The 26970-nt window shown below is 46.8% G+C and overlaps 1 protein-coding gene across 6 annotated transcripts in view; it reads left to right on the forward strand.

Moving 5' to 3' along the window:
- The window catches only part of FOXN3 (forkhead box N3), a 403349-nt gene that overhangs the window by 118830 nt on the left and 257549 nt on the right, over nt 1–26970 (forward strand). The window contains exon 1 of one of the 6 annotated variants that reach the window (XM_079129286.1): nt 17354–17841. The exons of the other annotated variants lie outside the window; for them this stretch is intronic. The gene's annotated coding sequence lies outside the window, so the exon portion shown is untranslated. Of the gene's footprint in view, nt 1–17353; nt 17842–26970 lie in introns of those variants that run through there. 6 annotated transcript variants of the gene reach the window in all.

Raw genomic sequence — 26970 nt, forward strand, 5'->3', positions numbered from 1 at the left:
GTTGATAACTCCTGCAAGAGCGTAGCCTTCAAGTTGGTCTACTTAATAGGACCAAATATGTCATGAAGGAGGAGAGAGGCCTTTGGAAAGGGCATATCAGTCCAAAGCCCAGCCAAATGGCCCCCGAACAGTTGGACTTTAAACAAACACCTGGGCCCTAATGCAAGATGTGTTTGTTTGTGAGATGAACATATCTAATAGCTAGTAGTGTGCGCCTGTTCCTCCTCAGTTCATGTTTTTCCTGCTGGGAGCAAAGGAACCTTACCTGCCTTTGACTCCCACATCCCCCACGACTACCAGAGGATACATTACCTCACAGTGACACACAGTTTCCCAGGTGAACAAAAAGAGGCAGAAAATTGTCATAGCAGCAGAGGAGGATCTGAATTAACTCACCAATTAGAATTTAATCAATTGTCCCTGTGATTACTTTAATCCAGCGAATGGACAGATCCTTTCCTGAACCAGTGAGTAAACTGGTAGACAATTGGGCAATAAGTTTTGTGGGAGGACTGTATGATTCTTGAATGTTCCATCAGAGGCTCTCTTAGGTAAATAAGGAAATGGCCTGCTGAGTGCTCATTTAGAGGGGCACACAGCTGTGTCATGGGTAGCTAGAAGCTTGATAACCACATCTAAATAGCGGTGGCTTGTGTTTACTACAACATATAGCTTTATCCCCCACATGAATGTAACTGAAATGTTAGTTATAATAATAAATAGTTACCTATATAGATTCATGTAATGCATATGGAAGTATACATACCTATGTGCATGTATGTATGTATAAACAAGTAAATTAGGTCATTCATAGGAGTCCTTGTCTCCTTACAATACGGATATACCTATATTACCACCATCATATACCAGTTCTACTTTTATATCATTCAGTCTCTCTTCTTCCTTAGTTCTTCTACCTGGGACACAAATATAGCCCCTAGATATCTATGTGCTTAACTGAACAAAAATGTCAACAAGCTGCTATTTATTTTATTAAACAGCTTGAGTAGAGATGTTTGGTCTGATTACCGGAAATTGTTAGCTTATCACTAAACTGCCCTGATGATTCTTATTATTCAATTTGCTTGGCTTACAATAATAATTATTACTCTGTAAAAGACCATGATGCTTTTATTTGTACAGTTCTTTCATTAATAATTTAATTGATGATTACATCCAAGTGGTTCTGCCACATATACATGGAGGGACTGAGAGGCTGTCCTGGGAACCTTGGGAACTCAGAATGCAGATGTCAATATAAGGCTCAGGGTGGGGATGGGGTGGTAGGCAGGTCCTTTGGCCTTAACATTCAACTGGGTTTTGTGTGTGTGTGGTACCAGGGATTAAACCCAGGGGTGCTCTACCACTGAGCTACATCCTCAGCCCTTTTTAAAATTTTTATTTTGAGACACAGTCTTCCTAAGTTTCCCAGTCCGGCCTTGAACTTGTGATGTTCCTGCCTTATCCTCTTGGGTTTCTGGGATTACAGGTGAGCACCCCATGCCTGGCCCCAACTCGTTGTTTCCACCTCCCCTCCTGTATTTATTTCTGAACATTTTTATTGATTCTCTGGTGGTGGCTCTGATATGGTAGTCTTAACAACCTAAGAAACTAGATCTTGTATAGTTATTTTGGTCACTAAAATGACTAGGTTGGTACTGATTTATACGTGAAAAAAGTAATAATGGCTAAAACAATAAATCTGACCTGAAATGATTGAATCAGTGGGTTCGTGTAAATAGCCTCTGTCCACGGGGCCTGTTCTGTAGAATGATGAAAGTTTTATCGGCTTAGCCGATTCTCCAGACAGCATCGCAGCTGTGTGAGACACATGTGCTTCAATATATCTTGCTATAGAAAAACTTACCTTGTGGATTTTTTGAGCATAGGGCAGCACTACAAGTTTTGTCCTAACCTCATGTTTTATTTATTACAAAAACTGATGAATTGAAATGTACCTTTAAAAGCACGAGATAATGGGGTGGAACCTGACTCTGGTGGGTGTCAACCTACAGTCTTGTTCAAAGAGCTGCATTTCCAAACTCAAGATTGAGCAGGGAAAATCAAGCAAACAGAAGACTCCCAGGTGGTCAGCCCCGCCTGACTTCTGGGGGGATGAACACACCTGTCACTCAAGAGCGTCATGGAGGAAACTTTGCGCATTAGATGGGTGTTCGTGAAAAGGATGGCCTTCTCCTTGCCGGGGACGATGTTTGGAGCAGATTTTACTGGCTGGCCTTTGCAACTGGGCTCAGGAAAGGAATCAGGGGTAAAGTGACCTTAGAGAGGGATTATGGGGATTTTCTTCTTCTAATTTACCTTCCCAGAAAGGAGTTTGCCTCCTCATAATTAAAAATCACATTTATACCTTTTAAAAAACAGCTAAGTTCCTAGTATAAGGGAACTCTATAGGTGTACGGCCTATTTTAATTTAACGCTTGACATTGAATTACTAAGTTGGAAGAAGGAAGTCACTTCCTGGTGCCTAAGTTGTATGTCTGTACCACTCAAGCTTAGCTGGGTTATGGCGTAACAGACAGTCCCCAAAACTCGGGGGCATAAAATAATGAAGTTTTACCCCTTGCTTCTTGTCCCTACCTGTTGGAGGTTGGCTGGGATTGTGCCCATGTTATTCTTGTTCTCATCCCTGGTTGGAGGCAGATGGGACGTTCCACCCCCATGACGGAGGCAAAGGAGATCATGGTGAAGTGTGGGCTGTTTCCCAAAACTGTCTGGTAGTGACAGGTCATTTCCACCCATATTTTATTGACCAGCGCTAGTCACGTGCCTCACTTACCTTCAGGTAGGCGGGGAAAGAGCTGAAATATTTGCGGCGTCTTCAGTATCTGCCCTCCACGTTAGAGGCAGAGGGGCAGTAACCCAGCTCAGCTGAAGCGAGTGAGTAGAACCGATGAGAGGACCCCTTGCATCCACCTGAGGAAAGTGGACTCCTCTTTTGAAGTAGGGGTGCTTCATCTCTTCAGCACCTACCTTCTAGGGACTGCACTGAGGCATAGCCCCAGGCTCCAGCCCACATAATCTCCATTTCACACACAGATATTAGCCACCAAGGTGAGCATTCAGCATGCTTGTTATTCACACATCCAGGGGAGTCCTCCTGCCTCCCGCTCCTGACCAGCTGGGTGGCTGCTTCTAAGCTCCGCCTCGGCAGGAACTCTGAAATGGTCCCGGTTCCTTGGTTCTCCTTTCTTGGCGTCCACTCTGGACTGCCTCGGTGTTTTAACTGATATGATACATTTCATATTTCTAAATGCGCCCATGCGTGTTCCTTCTTGCAAGAACAAACCAGCTGATTGGGGGCTCGATCCCTGCTTAGAGCTGACTGGGATGGAAGGTTCTTCACTCTTGAGGATCAGAGACGCTTCTGTTTTCCTTGTCTCCATTTTCTTCTTCTTCTCTGCCGCTCTTTTCTTCCTTGGTGGTGTGGGGGTTGAACCCAGGGCCTTACCTGTGCCAGGCCAGGGCTCCGCCACGCGGCCACGCCCTGGCCAGCTCTACTCCTCGGCCCCGTGTCTGCTGGTGTCCCTGCCACACTGCTGCACAGCCCTGGCCGAGCGTCTCCCTGATTAGAACAGAACGCTTGGGCCTGGACTTGCGACGTTGGCATAACAAGTGCCATCAGGACCTCAGTTATGTTCCTCACGGCCCAAAAAGGAATTTTCATCTGCACAAGAGGGCCTGGCTTTGCCAGCAGGTTTAGCCATCCGGATTAGAGCCAGGAGTTGGGTAGGAACAAAAAGTGTCTCAGCAGACAAAAGAGTCATCTCCAAACCCGAGCACTAACCCTGAGTCGCTTCTTACTTCTGTGTTCTGGATGCAGCCACGCTCCTCATTAACTCCCCCACCCCGGGCTGGGGATAAAACCCAGGTCCTTGCACATGCTAAGTAGGCACCTACCACTGAGCTATACCCCTTCCTTAGCTGTTTTCTGGCTCCCCCTTTTTCTTTTTCTTTCTTTCTTCTTCCTTTCCCCACCACCCCCAGCAATGGGGATGGAACCCAGGACCTTGTGCATGCCAGGCAAGCACTCTGTCACTGAGCTACTCCCTTGGCCCTCTGGTCCTTTTTTATAGATGAGAAAACTGAGGCATAAAGAGGTTAAATGATTTGCCTAAAGCCTCAAAATTACAAATGGCAAAACAGCAGCTCCTCGGATTCTGGGCCCAGGGAGATAATCAGTGCCTATGGTGGCCGCAGTGAGATAAGGGACAAGGTTGAGCTGTATTTAATGTTCTTATTTTTTACAGAGTAGTAGAGAAATAGGTAATAATGGTAGGACGGTTCCCATCAAAACAGCCAGTTTTGTGTTGAATGCTAGTGTGTGATGAGAAATTCCACCAAGTGGAACGGTGGGGCCCGATGCTGCCGGACAGAGGAGCTGCTGCATCCGGCTTAGCTGGGGTACACATGCTCTTATGAACTGCATCTTTGCACAGTCGAGATGGAAACCCGGCTCCACCTGTGTCCTGGCGTGTATGGTGAGGGTGGACAACCTTGCCTGTGTGACCGAGGACCTTGCTTCATGTGGAAGCCCACGGAGACCAGCGTGCAGTCCCCAGAGATCCACCCTTTGTGTTGTACTTTACAGTTGACATCGTCATGCACACAACATCCTGTGCTCAAAATCACCCTGCGTGTCAGGCCAGGCAGGTATGGGTGCTGCCTTGGCTGATATGGTTTGTACCTCCAAAACTTGTGTTGAGATTTAATTGCCACTGTGGCAGTGTCGGGAGGTGGGGCCTGTAGGAGGTGATTAGCTAGTTAGGAGGGACTAATGCCTTTCTCTCAGGAGTTGTCACCCCCAGGAGAGCAGGTTCCTATCAGGTGAGGCCTCCCCTGTGTTTGGCCTCTTCTGCACACACCCACTTGCCTTTTGACCTTCCACCATGTTATCACACCCTCTCCAGTTGCCACTGCTCTGTCCTTGGACTGCTCAGTCTCCAGAACTGTGAGCCAAGATGAACCTCTACTGTTTATAAATTTCCCAGCCTCGGGTTTTCTGATAGCAACAGAAAGCAGACTGAAGCAGGTGCAGTTTCCTTTAGGTGGAGATAGTGAGACTTAGAGGGATTTATCTGTAGTGTCAGTGCCAGCAAGTGGAGAGCCAGGGTCCATTCCCCTAGGTAGAGGGCGGTCTCTCTCACCCTCATGCTACTCTGTGAATCCCTGCTCTGCTCATGCATTGGTATTGGGGGGCAGGGGACAGAAGTTCATTCATTGAAGTGGATTGATCCTGTCACGGCACTAAGGAGCTTTCTTTGCCAGTTAAGGAAGTCCAGGTCCCCAGAGAGGTGGGAGAAGGAATGGAAAGGTCCAGGCACCAGATGAACCACTTGGCTCTGAGACTGAACAGAGACAAGGATAAGAAGTGCAAGAGGAACTGCAGGCAGTGTGGGGACAAGGCTTTCTTTATCGGTTGTCTACAGGCAGGAACCTTCCAGTCAAGGAAGCCCGACAGCCCTGCTTCCTGGACCAAGGGTGTGGCTAAGACTTCCCTGTTTTTTGGGACTGCTGGTGTCCTGGGAGGCATTCACCCTAAGCCAGGCAGCCAAATGCCCCACAACCTACCCCGCAAGGAAAGAGGAAGGAATTCGAAATCATCAAACTCCTCCTGGTGCTTGGGTCTGGGCGTCTAAGGGTGGTTCCCAACAGGAGACTGACTACTGCCTTGTCTGCACTAGCAGGGTTAGGCATGAGCCAGTTAGGGGACCTCTGGGTCTCTGTTTTACTCCCCTGTAAATTGAAGAGTTCATAATCTCATTCGTAATGTAAAGAGGTTCAAATAAAAAGAGAGTACTAACATTTTTCCCTCCTTTGACTCTATTGTAAATTTTGAGAGATTCACTTTTGGAGAGGGGCAAACTCCCATACTCTAGTTTTGGCAGTGTCTTGGGAAGACATTTGACAACATCTACCAGAATCTGTGATGCCCAGAATCAGTAAGTTTATCCTTAGAAATATAGCCTGTGCATTCTTTCACCAAAATTTTAAAAACTGGTGAATAAGGACATCTTGTATTGTTTCTAATAGTGACAGCACATGGATCCAGTCTCAATTTCCATCCCCAGGGGACAGTTCAATGCACAAATGATGTGTCTTGGCACACTGGGAAACATTTAAATGTGAAGATATGAGAAAGGCTCGAAGATGAATAGTAGTAAATAATTGTAGTCATGTTCATTGAGCTCCACCTACATTCTAAGAAATTGATGTTTTGTCTTAGCTGGCTTTCCATTACTGTAAGAAATACCTAAGATAGTAAGCTTAGAAAGAGGAAAGGTTTACTTTGGCTTACAACTGGAGGTTTCAGACCATGGTGAGTTGGCCCTGTTGCTTTTGGACCCATGGCAAGGCAGGCTCATGGTGGGGACGTGTGGCCGAGAGGCCTTTTACCTCATATCAGGGAAGTAAAAAGAGAGACAAGGCCCAGTCTCCCCTTCAAGGGCACATCCTCAGTAAACGCTTCCTTCCCTAGGTCACCTCTTACAGGTGCTGCCACCTCCCACTTACCTTTCATTTTACGTCTCCTACTGATGTTTTGCCCTTTTGTTTTTTTAAATAATGTTTACATTATTTAGTCTGATTGGGTGGTTGAATTAGGAGCCATGAAACTTTTTCTTTTCCTTTTTTCTATATTTAAAAATTATCAAGAAAATAATTGTGCTTTTAAATAGAAAAGTTGGGACGTGACCCTCTCGGGGAGGCCCCTCCACATGAGAACTTTCGTGACTGTATTTGCTGAGCACATCCCCAGCCCCGTTTCTGTGATGTGTAATGAAACCACATGCCCCGCGTGGGACCCTCGCAGAGGTGCCTGGGGCAGGTGCCACGCTGGGGCCTCACCTCCTCTGCTGGAATGACCAGCCCTCGCTCTCTCCCCCAGCTGAGTCCCTGTCCAGGCAGGTGAGAGTCACTGGGAGGGGCAGGTGGCTCGCCGATGTCTCTGCCTGGCAGTTCCTGGCAGGCTCCAGCAGACCCCCCAGCGCTGGGCCTTTCTGAGTTCACGATGGCACCTTCGCGAACAGTGGTGTGCGCCGCAGTGAACGCCACGTCAGGCAGGCTGCTCTGAGTTAGGTGGGTGTGAGTGAATCCCCAGGGCTCATGCACAGGAAGCTTTGTCCTCAGTGTGGCAGTGTTGGGCGGTGGTGGGACCTTTAAGAGTGGAGGCTAGTGAAAGGTGACAGGTCATTGGGCCGTGCTGTCCTCAGAACGAATGAATTCTCATGGGACTCTGGTTAGTTCTGGCAAAAGGGTTGTCATTAAACAGCAAGCCTGGACTCTTCCCACTCTCTGCCTCCCTGTCTCCTTGTGTCATCTCTCCCTCTCACCCATGCTCCTGCCATAATGCCATTTATCATGAGGTGACTCAGCCCAGGGGTTCCTTACCAGAGACAAGCCAATGCTGGTACTATGCTCTTGAACCTCCAGAACGGTGAACCGCATAAAACTCTTTACTTTATAAAATATCCCACTCCAGGTACTGCATTATAGCAATGAGGAGTAGACTAACACACACTGTGATTGTCTCTTTACGTGCAAGCTCTGTATTTACTCTTTCTCTCCCTGTTCATTAATCGAGGATTCAGATGTTTCCCCTTTCTTCCTCCTTGATGGTTCAGTAATGAAACAGTGTGCACCCACCATGTTTTATGCCCCAGGGGATCAACCTGGTGATTGGAATAGTAACTGAACTGAGAAAACCCCCAAAGGAAGGGAAAAACTCAACAGATATAGTGGAGATTCTTAGTCAGCTGCCCCAAGCCCTCCGTAAAAGGGTTTACTTTGATGATGGGGGCTTGTATCTGGAATTTCCCCCTGAGGCCTGCCTGTACCTCTGTTATAGCCCTTAGCATGCTGGGCTGTAACTGCTGTCATGGGTTGTGTCCTTCACTAGTCTGCAGGGACCTGGTGGGCTCCTGGTCTTGTTTCTTCTCTCCAGTCCCAGTACCTAGAACTGGCTCTTAATTAGGACTCCAAGAACGTTTCTAAGACAGATAAGTTTAGCATGTGTGGGCAAAACAATTGTCTGAGCAGTCAAGGAACCCTAGACAAGCATGGCATAAAAAGCACGCTCCCTGTGCTGGCCATCGATCAGAAGGGAGGGGTAAAGGAAAACAAGCGGAGCTTCACTGTAGTTTAGCGATCTTATATGTGGCAGAAAAGTGGCAGTTCCTAGGAGGTGTTGGTCCCTTACCTCTCAGTTTGCTTTAAGCAGATTAATTTGTAGGCCTTGGTCAACTAAGTTGTGACTTATGAGGGGACAGATACTGATGGAAAAGATATGAAGAGGAAGGCACAAGTGGGGGCGCCAGCCCAGAGGCCCTTGGAAGTCACTCAGAGCCAGAGCGCCATGAGGTTCTGGAGCAGCAGCCTGCCTTTGCTTGGTGACTTCTCGCACGTGCTCAGTGCTGTCTACACGTGACAGTGTGACAGAAACACCCCGGAAACACTCAGACCCTGGAGCAGAGGTGTGTCATGGGCCCCAGAGGCTGAGGCTCAGATAAATGCCCCATGGGCGCACACTTTGCTCAGGAAGAATCAAGGGCTATCGGCATAACTTGGATCCAGCACGCCTGGCTGAAAAAACACCTGTTCCCGGTAAGACGCAATGGCTTCAAAATGCAGCTTTCTGGAGAGAGCAGGGGTGTGAATCTTTTCTTTTAAACTTATTCTCCTATTAACAAGATAAATTTCTTCTCCAACAGTTAGGTGGGAGGTGGGGCAAAATAGGAAAAAAAAAAAAAAAAAGAAATGATAAAGGAATGTGTTCCTCACCATTTTAGGGGGTCCTGGGGACCGATCCCAGGGCTTCATGCATGTGAGTCAAGTGCTTTATCACTGAGTCACATCCCCAGCCCAGAATGTGCTCCTTTTGAGAGGGATTTGATAGCACTATTTCAGATCCCTTAGTACCTTCGCCTGATGCATCTGACCTTGAATGGTGAACACTATCAGTAAGCAAGAGGAGGAACTTGGCTCTGTGTGACCCAAGAACCCACCACAGTGTCCCTTCCTACAACAAAAGGACCCCTGTGTTCTTTTTCCCCCAAGGAAAGGGGTTTTCCCCCAAGGCAGATTCCTGCTTCCTCCTCAAAGTCAATATTTTTTATGAATTTTGAATAACCTTTCAGATTTTCTTCCACCCAACAGAAATTCAAAGCTTCTTACTGTATAGTCAGGAACAGTTATGAAAGCAAAAGTCAGCATTTACTAATCTTATTTTAGTAGCCACAGGGCCAGTTATCTAGAGTGGTAGCTCCCTGTCTTTTCACTGCCATGACCCCAGTGTCCAGCACTGCAGCTCCCAAGTCACCAGCTTCCTAAGGATGCCAATGCTCAGAGAGGACCCCGACAGCCTTCCTCCAGCTTCCCCAGTGCTAACCTCTTAGCAGGAAACTGACACTGATACCGTATGGTACCAATGGACCCCGGGCCCATCTGGAGGACTTGACCAGTTCTATTGTGGACATCTCTTCATCTCTTTTAAACTTAGTCTGCTCATTGTTTCAGGAATGTCTGATTCATTAATTCAGCAAATATTAATTGACTACCTACTACATAGCAGATCTGGAGATCCGGGGATGGATAATTAGGATGCAGGCAGAAGATGTTGTGGGAGCTCAAGATGGATCAAGGAAAAATCTTCAGAAAGGGGTGCGTTGGAGTTAGCCAGTGCAGCGTAGAGATGAGAAAGGATGGTTCATCCAGAAATGCCAGAGGAGAGAAGGGAATGAAGACAGCCAGAACAGGTAATCAAGTGACAAGGGCCCCGGTGCCAGGCTGATGCCTTCTGTGGATTCTTCATTGCCCAGTCAAGGTAGGAACTGGTAGACTGATTGATTGATAGTTCTACTTCATTCATTTTCTGTATGCTCCAGTCTTTTTGAGCAATGCCTGCTACTCGTGCAGATCTGATCTGGGAGTGATCACTGGACGCAGCCCTCCAACGTTCCTCCCTGCAAGGCAGAGCGAGAGCAAAAAGACAACAGGATGATGCCTGCTCTGCAAACTTGTGTTTCCCTGCAAAGTGCCTGTGTTTGCATATCATTGGCATTTGTTAGACATGGAAAAACCAGGTGTGGGATGCTATTTAGATGTTTCCTTCAAGTTCTCTGGAGAGGGAGTGGGATTCCTGTTGGTTGTTGGATCCCACATAGATTCAACTGCACCCATCCACCAAAAAAGGAATGCTCGCTTTTAATCCAAGCCCGTAGTATTTGGCTCTGACCTTTTGAGAATGTCATTTTGGGGCAGCAGCCTGTTAGACACGCCTGCAAGGCTTCACCGATGTTCAGGGAAAAGGTGTAACTAGGATGTCCCTGTCTTTTAGAACAAAAGGCAAGAAGCAGCCACTCTCCCCCCTCCTCCCATGGAGAAGTCAGCCTCCTGGCTTTTTAGAGAAAGAAGGCGAAGGCTGGACGGAGTGTGCTGTGCAGCCAGTGCTGCCAGGGGCACATCGTGGGCATTCAGCAGCTGTCGGGCAAAGCGTTCATTGTGTCTCTCTCCTGCCACAGGCAGGGCTGACCACCCTGAGTTGCTGTCATTCCATGCAGATGTGGGCCTCTCATGCCCCCTGGAGCTATTCCTCAGGCTTGGGCACCCGGCATGAGAATGTCGGTCTCAGAAAGGGACTGTGCTGCCCAGGCAGTTAGCTGCCTCCCTAGCAGTGACCTGGGTTTCCTGATGCATGTGAAGGACTTGCCAAGACGAGGGGCCGTGAAAGCTGTGGCCCTCGGGAGTAAGAATGAGTGTGCTCTGGCCACCCCACAGCCTTCCATGAAGACACTCCCCACCATGCTGGACCAACAGGAAGTGACTCCATTAGCAAAAGTGCCCGCTCTCTGCAGCTGCCTCCGCAGGGCTGTGTTGCGCCCCCCCCCCCCCCCCAACCTGCTGCATGTCCTAGTTCAGGTCCTTTCACCTTGATGGCCCTCACTCTCCTATCTGTAAAGTAACCGCTATGGGATAGGTGACACTAAGGTTCCTCTAATACCTCTATGCTGTCATGGGACATGAAAGGCTTGTGGTTTGGTTGTGGGTTTAAATTCACTCTGGTTCAAAGGACCTTTGTTATGACCCAGCTCCCCAGTGCACTGTGAGGAGATAGCGTGATGGGCGGGGGATGCAGCTCAGTGTGGAGTGCTTGCTTAGCATGTGTGAGGCCTGGCTTCAACCCCAGGACTTAAAAAAAAGCAAGACACAGTGTGACCTTTAGGATTGCCCTTTCTTTCTTTTTCCTTTTAAATTTTTTTGGTAGTTGTGGACCTTTATTTTATTTCTTTATATGTGGTGCTTTGGATCGAACCCAGGGCCTCACCCATGCTAGGCAGGCGCTCCACCACCAAGCCACAGCCCAGCCCTAGGACTGCCCTTTCTGAGGTCTCTCAAGACTATTCCTCTAAAGTAGCAAGAGTGTGGTCATATCACCATTGTACATCAATCTAAGATCGTTTCACATTGCTCTGTTTCTTCTTAAAGGACGCAGCCTGCACAATGGCCCTATTCAGGAAACCAGCTGATCGTTTGTGATTCGGAATATTGAGTTACCCTCAAAACAGGGACCTATCAGCTTATTAGCCCTCTTACCGGAGCAGACGAGGAAGTAAGAGGCAGGCAGTCACTTTTTCTAGGCTCTTTGGACGGCGTGCAGATGAATTTGTTTTCTTTGTCCTTTTCCACTCAGCAAATATCGACTTTGACTCTTGGATGTAAGTGGCGCTGGACCGAGCGTGGCTAATCTTTATTTAAGCACTTTATCTTCTCTGGGGCTGGATCAGCCAAAACTTGTGGCTGCAGTCCTTGACGGGGACCAATGGGGGGTCTTGATTGCTGCAGCTCACATGGATCCAGCAGGGAGGGCTTTACTCCCAACACCAAGTGACCAGCAGAGCTGGAGGGACACTGGATAACTTTGTGGTCATAGCTTGTTTTCAGGCCTAGCAGGGCTGTGCTTGAAGCACAGAGTACTCGCAAGCCTGGTGGCCGAGCTTCCCATTAATGTTCTGGCCCGCAGAGTACAGGAGGAACGGGGTTGTGGGAGCAAGAGGAGCCACACTCCTCCCTCCTCTGGTTTTGACCACTCTGCCTCCCTTCCTCCAACTCTCATCTCTGACATCAGGAGTCCTGTTCAGACAGGACAGATTTCCCAACTTAGCTCCACATGCACTCACTCCTTATTCTCCCAAATGTCCCAAATGATTATATGATATGACTAATAAAAATGGAAAAGAGATTCTTCATGGAAAGGATTCATGGAAAGGATTCTTCCTGGCAGGGTTTCTGTCAATGAGCCAATTTATGTCCCTCCTTGCCCACAAAGCAAGAGAAGCATGGTCTCTTGATTCTTTTTATCCTTCTCCAGGGAGGCACTCTTGTTCCCCATTTCCTGGATGAGAATACTGAGGTTTCAAATGATGCAATAGCTTGCCCCAGCTCATACAGTAAGAATGGGTTTGGCGTGGAGAATCTGACTGCAGATTCCATGCTGGCAGCCACAGTGCCATATTGGATTTCCCTAAGAAAACAGGCTGAGCTCTCAGGCAGCTGAATCTGAGCTAAACCTCAATAGTTTGGTCCTGGAGTGAACCAGAACTTCTGGAAAGCTGTACACACCTTTATAGGAACTGCATGATGGTCTGTGGAAACAAGGGATCAACAGATAAAGTATATAAAGCCATTCTTACGGAGAGATGGGTGGACCATCGGGTTTAAAGAAGAGACCGGGGCTGGACCTGTCGCTCAGGGGTAGAATGTTTGCATAGCATGAGTGAGGCCCTGGTTTCCATCTCTAGTACCATAAAAAAATTAAATAAATAATAAAAAATAGATATATTTAAAAGAAGAAGAGGCTATTGTAATGTTGGTTATGAACTAGTAGTTCCTAAAGGGCTAGTCATAGACCTGAATTGTGCAACTTTATGTGGTGCTTGTGATCAAAGGATGGGCGTGGCCATACAAATTTAGGTCCCATTTTGTGAGAATCTACTGTGAACCAGGCAACTCGCGTTGCATGCTTCCCTTATGTTATTCCCACATTTCCCAAACCCCTGAAAAGTGGTTGTTGTGAGTCTGCTTTTGCAGATGACAAAGCAAGGTTCAACCCCGTTAAGTGACTTGCCCAGGGCCAACTTCTCAACTTATGTTCTTTCCACTAAATCTTTCATTCATGTATTCATTCCAAAAATACAGAGCACCTACTATGTGCCAGGCAGCATTCTCATTGCTGGGGACGCCATGGGGAACAAGGTAAATGAGGTCTCTGTTCTGGTGTTTATACCAGGCACTGGTGGCCTGCCAGAGGCTGGGATGCCCACTTAAATTAGGAGAGTGGGAAGCACTGGACCCAGGACATAGTATGACAGCCCTGAACCTGCAGGGCACAGAGCCTCTTTTGTGGTTAGGATCTAATCCCTATAGAGATTTGAATCCTTTAAGGAGATTTCATTATTTCTTAGTATTTGTTGAAGGGAAGTATGATTAGAGCAGAAGATCCAGAATGGGGCAGTTTGGGGTTTGACAATTTGAAGTTTTAAGACTCAGCAGACTTGGGAACAGGCTTCAGAGGTTGGGCCATCTCCTGGACGTCCTGGTGGTCTGGCCTCCTTACTGTTCTTCGCCCCCACCTGCCCAGCCCCCACCCCAGCCCCAGGAGAGAGAGAGCCCGCGGGGGATCCATCTCACACAGCTGCCCTTCCTCAGCAGCACCCTCAGCATCACCCCATGGTGGACCTGTGAGGCACTAGCCTGACCTTTGGAGGGAGCTTAACATCTCTGCCTCACCCTTTAGATGGTGGTAGTCCTTGCCCTGTGCCCTCAACCCAACTTATCCCCAAGTGACAAACCTTCAGCTCTCCAGGTGACAGCCTCTGACGTGGGCCGTCCTTCCGACAGCATCAGAACTCTTTCCTCGCTCTCTGCACTGACTCCAGATGAGACTAGCAGGGCTTTCCTTTCAAGGTTTGCTTTTCCAGCTTGCTGACCTCAGGCCCCGTCTCGTCCTCCAGTATTTCAGCAGATGCTAGTGGGTTGGGATCCCCTTCTTAGGAGGGCCTGTTGGGATGGGGTCCATGCATCTGTGAGCAACATCAGGATGCCTCCCTTCAGGAGTTGATCTCACTGCTGAGAAACCTGGAACCCTTGCCTATCCTGACCACTGAGTCACTGTCCCGCATTCTGATCATTACACAGGCTGCCTCTCAAGCACAAAATATCTTTAGCGTGGGGGTATTTGAAGAGCTGGAATTTTGAGCCATTTATTCAATGGAATTCCTAGAATTACATTCATAGCCTACAACCACCATCCTCTAGAACATACAAGAACCATATCCCAACTCCTTCTCCAGGAGAAGATAAAGGCAAAGAATTACCTTGGGCCAGGAATGGGGTTTGTAGATAATTAAACAGTGTGAAGATGGAGAATTTCATTTTTTCCCCTTATTGTTTAATGTTAAAAAATAATAACATTAAAAGCTGACTGCAGTGGTACATGCCAGTAATCTTATGACTTGGGAGGCTGAGGCAGGAAGATCACAAACTTGAGACCACCCTCAGAAACTTAGTGAGATCCCCAGCAACTTAGCAAGACCCTGTCTCAAAATAAAAAATAAAAAGGACTGGGGATGTAGCTCAGTGGTAAAGCACCTGAGTTCAATCCCCCCCAAATAAAGAAAAAAAATAAAATAATAACATGAAAATCCTAGTACTTATGATAAAAAATTTAAATTTAAATCCTACCCAGCCAAAAAAAAATTATGTACAATATTAGCATCTAATATGTTTTGAAAAAAAAAATGGACTCTACATATAGTTCTGTGATATACTTTTCTCTGACCACCTTTGGCCATTGAACCCCAGCCTACCTTTTTATTTTAGTTTTTAGATTTTTTTCCCCTGGAATTGGGGATTGAACTCAGAAACATTCTACCACTGAGATACATCCCCAGCCCTTTTTATTTTATTTTGAGACAGGGCTTCCCCAAATTGCCCAGGCTGGGCTCCTCCTGCCTTAGCCTTGGCATAGCTGGGATTACAGGCGGGCACCATGGTTACCCAACTTTGGTTAACCGACCCCTTATTGAGAGGCATGGAGCTCCTTCCAGTTTTCTGTAATTACAAACAATGCCAAAATAGTCCTGAACATGTGTATTTTTGCCCCATTGTCTTTGTTAGCTTGCACCCAAGCCACTAAGACAAACAAAACACCATCAATAGCAACAAAATGCACACAAAATTCACCCAGAATCCTGCAGACCAGGTGGCTTCGACAGCACGTGTATTACTTACAGTTCTGGAGGCTGGGCAGTCCAAGCTCAGGGTCCTGCTGATCTACTTTTTGATGAGGTTTGCAGTGGCCACTGCCATCTTCTCAATGCTTGATCACACGGTGGAGAGAGAAACGCTCCTGTCTCTTATGAGGATGCTAATGCAGTGCGGGGTCCCCACCCTTGTGACCTCATTTAAACATAATTACCCTCCAAAGGTCCCACCTCCAAATGCCATCACATTGGAGGCTAGCCCTTCAGAGTCATGAATTTTGGGGAAACCCAAATATTCAGAATATAACAATGTATTTCTGTTCAGTGACTAGGTCTGTCAGGGAAACTGCTGGATGAAAGCCAGCGGGCATTTTAAGTTTTAATAAATATTGCCAAATATGTCTCTGAAAATGATGAGACGCGCTAAACACTCCCATCAGCACTGAACAAGAGTGCCTCTTTACATCTTTACCCACTCTGGTTTTACCCATCTTTTAAATCTTGTTGCTAACTAGTTATAAAGAGACAACATTATTTTGTACTTGGTACAATTTAAGTTCATTTAAAAATGTTTGTTATCTCAGTCAGGCATGGTGGTGCACACCTGTAATCCCAGTCTCAGGAGGCTGAGGCAGGAGGATCACAAGTTCAAGTCCAGTCTCAGCAACTTAGTGAGCTGCTATCTCTCCAAAAAATAAAAAAAAAAAATTTTAAAAAGGTAGGGCAGGGCTGTGGATGTAGCTCAGTGGTAGAGCGAGCACCCCTGGGTTCAATCAGAGTACTTAAAAAGAAAAATTAAAAAAGCCCGTTATCCCAGGTGCAAAGAGTCTCACGGTTGCATTTTAGATAGACATTGCTGAAACCATTTCTTTTTCTGGTTTAAACTTACAGGTTTTTGGAAACCTGAAACTGTAGTCCCTTCCCAACATTTTCCCAGTGTTTTCCGGTCAGGCAGATTTGTTTCCACGCACACAGGCCACTCGATGTGGACGCACTGGTCTCCGTGAGGGGAAGAGTGGAGTTCCTAGGACCCCATCTTCACGGGAGCCAGGGTGAGGAAACTTCCCGAAGCTGGCTGATGGAAGCTAAGCTCCCATCCAGACAGGCTTCCCCAGCAGGCTGGAGAAGGCACATTTCCTCACCCAGATGGCTGACCAGCCTGGCCACCTGGCACTCGTGCTGCTCATGTGAGGGCCCGTGGTGGTCTCCATGGTGCTTGTTCCTGCCTCCCCTGGAACGCCGGAGACAGGGAGGTGGCTCTGCGAGGGGGACTTTCCGCTGCCATTCCACTCAGGTGTGAGTCAAGCCAAAGCGGACACCTCCTCTTCCCTGGGAAGGTCACCATTAGGAGACGCCCATTGTTTCGAAACAAAATTAGGAAGAAGCAAGATCATCTCTGGGGGAGGCTGCTGTGGCCTCCTTTTTCTGCGTGCTCCTGGCCTGGCCTTTCTGCCTTTTCCCCTCCCTGTCCATTAGGGACACACTGTAACCCTGATGCTAATGCTAGTATCCTGGGGCCCAGAGATCTCTGCTTTCCCTCCAGTCTGGTCTAGGAAATGACCCTGGCATCAGCACACTGGCATTGATACCTGTATGAGTTCAGGATACTAGTTTTTAACCCTAGAAAATAAGGAGTGAAGGTTGAATTTTGGTAGGGGCTTATTTCTTTCTTTGGGAGGGGGGTGGTACCAGGGATTGAACCCAGGAGGGCATTTTATCACTGAGCTACATCCTAGTGCCAGCTCCCCACCCCTGCCTTTTCAGAGAGAGTCTTGCTAAGTTACTGGCCTCGAATTTGTGACCCACCTGCCTCAGCCTTCCAAGTCACTGGGATTACAGTGTGTGACATGATGCCTTACTTAAAAGAGTTTTTAAAAGGCATAAAGTTGGGCTGGGGATATAGCTCAGTTTGTAGAGTGCTTGCCTGTCAAGCACAAGGCCCTGGGTTCAATCCCTAGCACCACCAAAAAAAAAGGGCATAAAGTAGGCTAAGTGCAGCTTGTAATTCAACTCTGGAGGCTGAGGGAGGAGGATCACAAGTTCAAGGTCAGCAGCTTAGGAAGAGCCTATTTCAAAAAAATTTTCAAAAACTCTTTTAATTTAAACCATATAATATACACATAGATGCCTTCAAATTTTTTTCAAATGGGTAGTGAGTGAATACAGTCAAAGATAAAAAAAAGTGAATCTGAAGTGTCAGACAGGCAGGCACGGGTGATGGAGACTTAACACATGGGACTGTCACCCTCAAGCTATAGGAAGTCTGCAGAATGAACAGAGACCTGCCGGGATCCCATTCATCCCAACCATTTCACTGGCTGACATCTGCAAGGTGACAAGTTACTGACAGGTAACACGAAGAACTGAAAACATATCAATCCAAAGGCCAGCCTGAGGAAAGCCTTGTTAAATTTTAACATGGTCCGAAAGCTCCATTTCCAGGATTGTTGACCAAGGGGCAGTATGCTGGTGGCCTAGGGCCCTGGTTTGAGGAATTATGTTTCCTGACAATCAAGCAGGATATTCAGAGCATCGTGTTACCAGACCATCTTTGCTGCAGCTGATGGTAAGTGGTCACCATCGGACACCATCCGGGGCTGGACTGATGGCAGAGCTTTGCCTGACTTACTCCATGTGGCTGACATGGACATCCTTGCATTAGTAGCAAAATGACAGGCAGCTAGGGGAGGAGCCTAGTGTCAGTCATTTGCACACTAGTACGAATGTAAGACACTGGTTTGTAGACCAGTGTGTGTCTCATTTGGAGTATTCAATCAACGCTGGCTCTTCTTTCTTCCTCTCCCAGCCATTACTGGTCAGGATAAGATTTCTGCTTGCAGAATCCTGCATTCTTCACTTGAAAAGAAACCCGAGGATCCATCCAGTCCTGCCCCACAGAGTGCAGATGGGGAAACTGAGACTGTCATTCTTGCAACCCAGGGCGAGAGAATGTTGCCTTCCCACTGTGCAGTTTCCAGTGTATTTAGGAAGCAAAGGTTAGCGCTGGAGTACTTACCTGGCGCGACTCGTGTTCAGATGAGTTTAATAGACAAACCATGGAAAGTTATTTTTGCTCAAGACACAGGGAACAAAGTTTTAAGAATATAAAGTAGAGAATATTATTTTCAGAGCTGGAAGGAACTTTAGAGAAAAACCAGATCTCCCCTTCGTTGGCAAATGAAGGCACTGACATCCAAAGCGGTTCTGGTGCTGAGACAGACTTCCGGTGGGTTGGGTCAGGCTCCAGGGGATTGATTATTTAAGTTCAGCCAAGAGAGTTGACCAACCTGGAGGGAAGAGGAAGCCGCGAAAGCTGCATCCATCAGGGAACTCTTGTGGGTGGGAGCGGATGCTGGCGACTGTCCTGGCGCGTGGGTCTCCACTGCAGTCCCTTAGCTCTGAAATGCAAGAGAGGAGAGTGTCAGGAGCTGCCACATGACTCCCTGGCCCAGCCTGGGTCCGACATGATTGCCCAGAAGGATAGAAAAGGGAATGGGCGTGGACAACGGCTCCGCACCTGCGCAGCAAGCAGATCCCACTATTGAGGCAGCACTGCTAGGGCGTAGGAACAAGGGCACAGCCAGTGTCTGCGCTTCAGGGAGGCCAGGTCTGGTCTTCTGCTGTGTCCCTGCTGAACCCACGCTCCCACTCCTGTCCCCATGACCGGTTCCCCTTAAGTCATCTGACCTTTAGGCCACCTGGGTCTCTTCAGTAGGCAGGCCTCCTCTCTCTCCCCATGAGCTCATGTCCCCCAGAGGCTGCCTGAGGGGGACCTCCCCTTAGCCGCTGAGGACAGCGGCAGTCCTGGGCAAGGCCGGAGGACCCCGTGGCGCTTCCGCCGAGTTGTGTGCATATGGGGCTGGGGATCTGGCAACCTGTCCACCCGCCACTCCAAAGGAGAATGCACAATTCCCCATAAGCTGGCCTCCTGCCCCCACAAACGTGGCCATTCCAAATGTCACCTTGGCATTTTCTTCTCAGATAAATTCCATCTCGTTCATATCACGAGAAAACGAGAAACATGGACATCGGGACTTCCCTGTGTTTCTCAATCCTCTGGTTGACTCGCTGGTGAAATGTGGAACAATCACATTCTTTTCATGGATTAATGTGAACACGGCTGTGAGATTTTTATCTGTTGAGTCCTGGAGAGTTGGGGTTTATTTGGAGTCGTGTGAAATAATTTGGGCTTATGTTTGTATGCGCATGTCAATGTGTCTAGAGGAAAAAGACAAAAGGAAAGAATGGCTAATATTAATTGATTTGGAGGAGCCATATAGTTTTTTTTTTTCAAATCATAGATGGTCGAGACATGTTGGCACATGCCTGTAATCCCGGCAATTTGGGAGCCTGAGGCTGGAAGATTACAATTTTGAGGTCAGTCTCCACCTCTTAGCAAGATCTTAAAATAAAAAATCCAAAGGGCTGGGAATGTGACTCAGTTACAGCGCCCCTGGGTTCAGTTCCCAGTACCATCTTCCCAAAGCAACAATGGACGTTTCAACATGTTAGGAGATATTTTGATAATATTGCCATCAGAGTCTAAGATAGGGGAAGATTTGGCTGCAAGAGCTGTGTCAAATCCATAGGGCAGGAAAGCGGAAGTCCTTACAAAGGAGTACATTGAAATTTTTTTTTTTTTTTTTTTTTTTGGGTGCTGGGGAGTGAACCCAGGGCCTGTGCATGCAAGGCAAGCATTCTACCAACTGAGCTGTATCACCGATTTAGACAGGTGCTTTGCCTCATGAAACACATGAAAGATTTATATTTTCTGGTTCCTTGTACAATTCTTGTGAAACGTAGGAGAGAGGCAGAAATCACCCCCATTTTGAAGATTGAGAAATGAAGACACAGAATTTAATCCTGACACAGTAATTTTGGGTAGGAATACGGAGTCCTCCCTCCCTCCCTCCCTTCCTTCCTTCTTAAGTAGAAATCCAGAAAAAAAGATTGACTCCTTTATTTTCTTTTAATTTATTTTATTTTCTTGTGACGCTGGGGATTGAACAGAGGGCCTTGTACCTGCGTTCTACCACTCAGCTACCTCCCCGGCTCTGGATCCAGTTTCTTATGGAGAGAATACAAATTATTTTTCATTTTTGTGCTCTGTTTGACAAGGCTTTGGAGAGGAGCCAGTGATTTCCCTGGGCAGTCAGCTCTGTGCCTTGTGGGAAGAGAGGAGGGAGAAGGGCCTGGGTTGGGGGTGACCAAGCTCATCATCATATGATGGCTGCCGGGGTAAGCATGGTGGGGTGCAGGGCAGAGGCTCTTGCTGCTCCCCAGTAGACACAGCCGTGGAGAGGGCACGAACTCAGAATTTTCTGGATCAGGATCCACACAACTCTGTTTGCATTTTCACAGATGACCTTGACTTACAGGGGGAGCACCACTGAGAACACTCTGGTAGATGCATTCATTGGGAATTGAGTTTGCTGATTGGGTGTTAGGAAGAATAAAACTTTTCCTAAGAAACAAATATGAAAAGTGTGGTTTTGAAGTGAATGGTGTATCTTTAACATGTGTGTGTATAAAAAAAGACATCTAGCAACCACTATGGATGCTTACTTTAACTGCAGATATTTATAGAGAAGTCAAGCAAAACAGACTTGGTGCCAGAGAGGCAGATTTGGTGTGGGCCACTGTGTATACAGAAAGATTGGGTTTTCTTTGCTGGGCCCCAAGGATCCTGCTAGGCTCCCCGGGCATGGCCTGGACTGTGTTTCCCAGCCTCGTATATATTTGGCTGGTAGGGAGTTGATAATTTTCCTCGTGGCACTCTTAGCATACTCCCTCCTAAGGCTGGCAAAAGTTCAGAAATACACTCTATGCTGCCTGGGGGTGCTGGGTATCCGAGTGAACTTCAAGCTTAGTTCTCGATTCTTCATTAAAATACCTACTAAAGATTCCACAGTTTCCCCTTGAACTCACATGCCGATCTCTATGGAGAAAACTCTAGGCTTTTTGCTCTCATGAATCACTGGTGGAGGATATAAATGAGGACTGCCTTTCAGGAAATCAATTTGGCATCAGCCATCCAAGGCCTTATAGTATGAATACCCTTTGACCTAGCAACTCCTCTTTTAGGAATTCATTATAAGGAAATGAAGATCTGAACAAGATGCAGATATACAACTGTGCATCTGACATTGTTCCTGGTAGCAGAAAACTGGAAATAACCTAAATATTCAAAAGAAGAGTGGCCCAGAGTTCGGGTGGAGTTACCATGCACTCTATGATTATTTATTGAGTGCCTACTATGTGCTAGACATATAGTAGGTGGGAAGTATATAGTGACCACCAGGGCTGATAAGGTCTCAGCCTATCTGGAGCTTGCAATTTTGTTGTAAAAACAGATTTCATACAATATGAAGTAGAAAATAGCAGAGTATAAAGTGTATTTGCATTGGGATCTCATCCTGTTATATGCATGGAAAAACCCGAGAGGAGTTTGAATTGTTAGAGATGCAGATGCTTTGAGCAGTAGGACATGTACTTTTTATTCCTTTTGCATCTTTCTATATTTTTAAGTTTTCCACAGTGACCATTGTAATTTTTATAATTTAAAAAAAGGGTGATTTTTTTTTTTTTTTTTTGTACTGGGAATTTAACCCAGAGGTGCTTTACCACTGAATTACATCACCAGCATTTTGGTCTTGCTAAGTTGCTTAGGGCCTTGCTAAGTTGCTGAGGTCTTCTTAAGTTGCTGAGGCTGGCCTCCAACTTGGGATCCTCCTGCCTCAGCCTCCTGCCTTGTTGGAATTACAAAGGAGTACCATTGAGTGCCATTGTGTACTGCTCTCTTTTTGGAAAGACAAAAAGAAGTCATGCAAACTAGGTTCTAAATCCAGCTGTTCCCTAAACTTGCAGCAAGGGTCCCTAATGAGTCAGAGGACCTCCCAGAATTTCTCTGAACATGGCGGGGAGGCTCTGGCGCCTCTGACACAGAGCTCTGAAATCTCAAGCCCACAGCCCCTCGAGAACCCTGGGACTGCTACAGGGCCCAGGAGGCAGGAGAGCAGCTGGACTATCATACCAAAGCCCCAATCCCTGAGGACTTTTGGTCTCCAGGGCCCTAGTCCTTCAGGAATCTGGTGCTAGACACAAATGAGGAAATGAGTTTCTGTATTAGGTGTATGATAATGAAGGAAGTCCCTCCTGCCCAGCAAATAAAAACCAGCTGAGATTGGTTTTCCTGGATTAACTCAGTCAAACCTCACCATACTCCAAAGGAACAAAATGACAGCAACTTCATGGATTGAGCCTTATACAGTGACAGTCACCGTATGAAAGCATTCTGCAGATACTTTTTGTGATTAAGGCTCATGACACCTTTCCAAGTAAGTGCCCCACTACTTCACTTTACAGGTGGGGAAGCTGAGCCCAAAAGCTGGGAACCTGAGGTCACATAGTGGGAGAGGCTGGGATTCAAGCCCCACCCAGTCCTTCTGTTCCGCAGCAGCATTTTTAACCTCTGCCCTGTGTACAGTCCACTCCGAGAAGCAAGCAACCTGGTGATCACAGCAGGAGTGTCTGAAGCTAGGGGACTGGCAGGGCGCAGCCACCAGCAAGCGACAAAACATCTGGCACCTGAGGGATGTAGACACCCAGGACGGGCACAGTCTCACTTCTTGCTTTTTTGGGGGGGCGTGAAATAGTGGGATTTATTCAAGGGACAAGAAAAGGGGCAGAACTTCCACAGGGCAGGAGGGGACCTGATAGGAGTTGCCCACAGTCTCATTTGTGCTAAAACCTGATGCAGAGAAAGATGGTCTAGCTGCTGTTCTGGGGGATTGTACATTGCGAAACTTGATTTTGACAGAGAGGAAGAGAGAGACAACCACCTCCATGCTCACTATAGTGATCTCCTCTTGTGACTTGAAATCAAAGGCCAATCTTTAGACTCCAATGTACCTGTGTCTCCCAGAAGGGTGATAATTTACACTAAGAAGACCTTTTTTTTTTTTTCCTTGAAATATTTTCCTTTCTGGGCTCCAGTTTTTGCATATTTGTTAGGTATTAACAGATAGACAGTAAGACATCTGGAAGTTACTAGGGATATACAGACAGAAAAAGTTAAATTATAATGAAAACAAAGATCATTTCTTTTCCCCTGTCAAAAGAATATTCTGATATGGCAACAACTGTTCCCTATGTTCAAGCCCAATTCCTGTAAATTTCACTTTCTTCTGCTTTTTCCTCTACATTACGACCACATCAATCTTTCTAAAATACCATTTTTATTATGTCATTGCCTACCCTCCCTAGAATATGCAATAGCTCCCCATTGCCTAGGATGAAATCCAAACTTGTGGGTTTGGAATTCAGCTTCTTCCATGATTTGGCCTAAACTTTACTTTTCCAACATCTTCCCTCTTAGTTCCTCGTGTGACCCTTTTTCTCAGGTGACTTGGTCTATATTCCGTGGTTCTCTGAATTTGCCTTTTAACTTCTTTGCCCTAATCATTTGCTTTACTTCTCTTTCCAGTCGGTGGTGCACACCATAATCCCAGCCACTCTGGGAGGCTGAGGCAGGAGGATTGCAAGTTCAAGGCCAGCCTGGGCAATTTATGAGATCCTGTCTCACAAAGGCCTGGGGTTGTAGTTCAGAAGTAAAATCCCTGTGTTCAGTCCCCAGTAGCAACAACAACAAAAACTCAAAGAGAACAAACAAAACCAGTAGAGTAGCTGGGGGTGGTGGCACATGCCTGTAATCCCAGCTGCTCCAGAGGCAGGATGATCTCAAGTTAGAGGCCAGCCTAGGCGATTTAGCAAGACCTTGTCTCAAAGTCAGATTGTTGGACTGGGGATATTGTTGGGCTGTGTATGCCTCACATACACAAGGCCCTGGCTGCAATCCCCAGTGCCATTAAAAGAAAAAACAAAGAAAAAGAAAAAAGAAAGAAAGAAAAAGTTAAAAATAAAAATCAGATTGTTTTTTTTTTTTTTTTTTTTACATTTTTTTTTTTTATTGTAAACAAATGGGATACATGTTGTTTCTCTGTTTGTACATGGCGTAAAGGCATACCATTTGTGTAATCATAAATTTACATAGAGCAATGTTGTTTGATTCATTCTGTTATTTTTCCCCTTCCCCCCACCCCTCCCACCCCTCTTTACCCTCTATACAGTAGTTCCTTCCTCCATACTTGCCCCCCTCCCTAACCCTAACTCTAACCCTTCCCTCCCCCCCATTATGTGTCATCCTCCACTTATTAGCGATATCATTCGTCCTTTGGCTTTTTGAGATTGGCTTATCTCACTTAGCATGATATTCTCCAATTTCATCCATTTGCCTGCAAATGTCATAATTTTATCATTCTTTATGGCTGAGTAATATTCCATAGTATATATATACCACAGTTTCTTTATCCACTCATCAATTGAAGGGCATCTAGGTTGGTTCCACAGTCTGGCTATTGTGAATTGAGCAGCTATGAACATTGATGTGGCTGTATTTCTGTAGTATGCAGATTTTAAGTCCTTTGGGTATAGGCCAAGGAGTGGGATAGCTGGGTCAAATGGTGGTTCCATTCCAAGTTTTCTAAGGAATCTCCACACTGCTTTCCATAGTGGCTGCACTAATTTGCAGCCCCACCAGCAATGTATGAGTGTACCTTTCTCCCCACATCCTCGCCAACACCTGTTGTTGCTCGTATTCTTGATAATCGCCATTCTAATTGGGGTGAGATGGAATCTTAGGGTGGTTTTGATTTGCATTTCTCTTATTACTAGATCAGATTGTTTTAAAAAGGAGTTGGGGCAGGCCATGTAGCCCATCTCGTAGAGTGCCTGCCTCTCATGCTGGCAGCCTGGGTTCGAGTCCCCGGCACCCTGGGATTACGGAAATAAAAAGGAGTTGGGGATATAGCTCAGTGGAGGAGCACTTACCAAAAAAATAAAAATAAAAAAGGAACAAAGTAGAATGTTCCACTACCCACCCCTTTTCCTTTTTCTGAAGTGTTATTCACTCTTATAAATGCTATTTCCTTCGTGTGTGTGTGTGTGTGTGTGTGTGTCCGGTGCTGCTAATTGAACCCAGGGCATCACACCTGGCAGGCAAGTGCTCTAGCACAGGGTTATCCTCCCAGCCTTCTCTCCCTTTTTAAAATGATGAAATGTTCCTTGGACGACTTAGTGGGACTCTGTCTCCAAATGAAACTAAAATGAGCTGGGGATGTGTCTCAGGGGTAGAGCACCCCAGGACTCAATCCAAAGTACCAAAAAATAAAAAGAAAGCCATTTCCCCAGCTGAACACTGGGCAGACCCTGCAGTTGGGCACAGGGTACTATGTCATTTATGCCCATGGCTGGGGAAGACTGGTTGGGGTAGAACTGGGAAGTTGTGGGTCTTGAAGCAAGAGCCAAGCAGTGACAGCCAGTCTTCCGGGAACGTGGGTCTGGTCACAAGAGAGACACAGTGGAGAGACACAGGAGAATTCAGGGCACATGAGCCCTGGATGCCTTAGCCTGGTGCCTTTCCCACCATGGAGGGGCACAGTTGCATTGGCTCCCTGCATAGCCGGAACGTTCCAGAGTTTACGCCTCCAATCTGCAGACTCTCCTATTTCTTACCTCTGATTCTGGATCCCACGAAAAATCGTAATTGCGGCTGTTGTGTTCCCACGAGTTGTCTGGTCCGTCAGCACCCTCGGCAACCAGCGGGTTTTTCTGGTGACCGAGCCAAGAGTGATGTGAGCCTTCTACCCAGCGGCGAGCTAGGGAGGCTGCCATCTGTCCCTGAGAACAGGTAGTTTTGAAAGTCAGTGTCTTCAAAACCAACTGCCCGCGCCCTCAGCTCTGTCCTGTGACCTTTGCTTAGGAAGGGTGTGTCCTCCAAAGGCCCCTCACAGCCCCTGGAATGGAGACTTGTATCATAGGGGCCGGGCGAGTTTATTCCAGTTCTGTTGCTTCAAGACCATTGTTTGTCCTTCTTTGGGGAGACCTGCCAAGAAGAGCAACCTTTTTCAGTTGGCTTATGTAGTTGTTGAAAATTTCAGGAAATTATAACTATTTCCTGGGAAAGACTTCATGGTTTCCTTAGAGCTTAAACCATAAAGAAAGAAAAGAAGAAACAGTTTAATCATTCTGAGAAGATCACGTGGTTTTAGGTAGTTAATGTGTTAGGACAGGAATGAGAGATATAAAAAGTGAACACATAATTCTTTATCAACTCTTTTTTTTTTTTTTTCCAGTGCTGGGGATGGAACCCAGGGCCACCCTAAGCAAATGTTCCATCACTGAACCCCCATCTGGCCCTATTTGTCAACTCTTAACTCTTGTTCTATTATGATTCTTTTTATTTTTGATGTCATGGTAGTTAGCACCTGAATAGCATTTACCTGTGGCATGCGACCCTCTGGGTACTTCAGTATATCAATGAAGTTAATCCTCTTAGCGTCCCTATTAGGTGGATGGTATTGTATCCCCATTTTACTGGTGAGAACACTAAGGGACAGAGAGCCCAGGTGCCTTGGCAAGGGCTGCACAGCCTGTCCTGCCATTCCTACTTCCCTTCCTTTCAGAGGAGTCCTTGCTTCCCAGAGCGACCAAACAAAATTCCTTTCACTCCTGCTCTCGGCAATGGTTTCTCACTCTTCCTGGCTGCAGATGTCTGTTTGTCCCGCGAGGAAGATAGGATTGTCTTGTGGGTCTCTGTGGCCAAGCACAGCGGAGGGTGCAGGGAAGGAGAACCCCT

This window comes from Sciurus vulgaris (genome assembly GCF_902686455.1).
Source record: "Sciurus vulgaris genome assembly, chromosome: 2".
Classification (NCBI taxonomy): domain Eukaryota; kingdom Metazoa; phylum Chordata; class Mammalia; order Rodentia; family Sciuridae; genus Sciurus; species Sciurus vulgaris.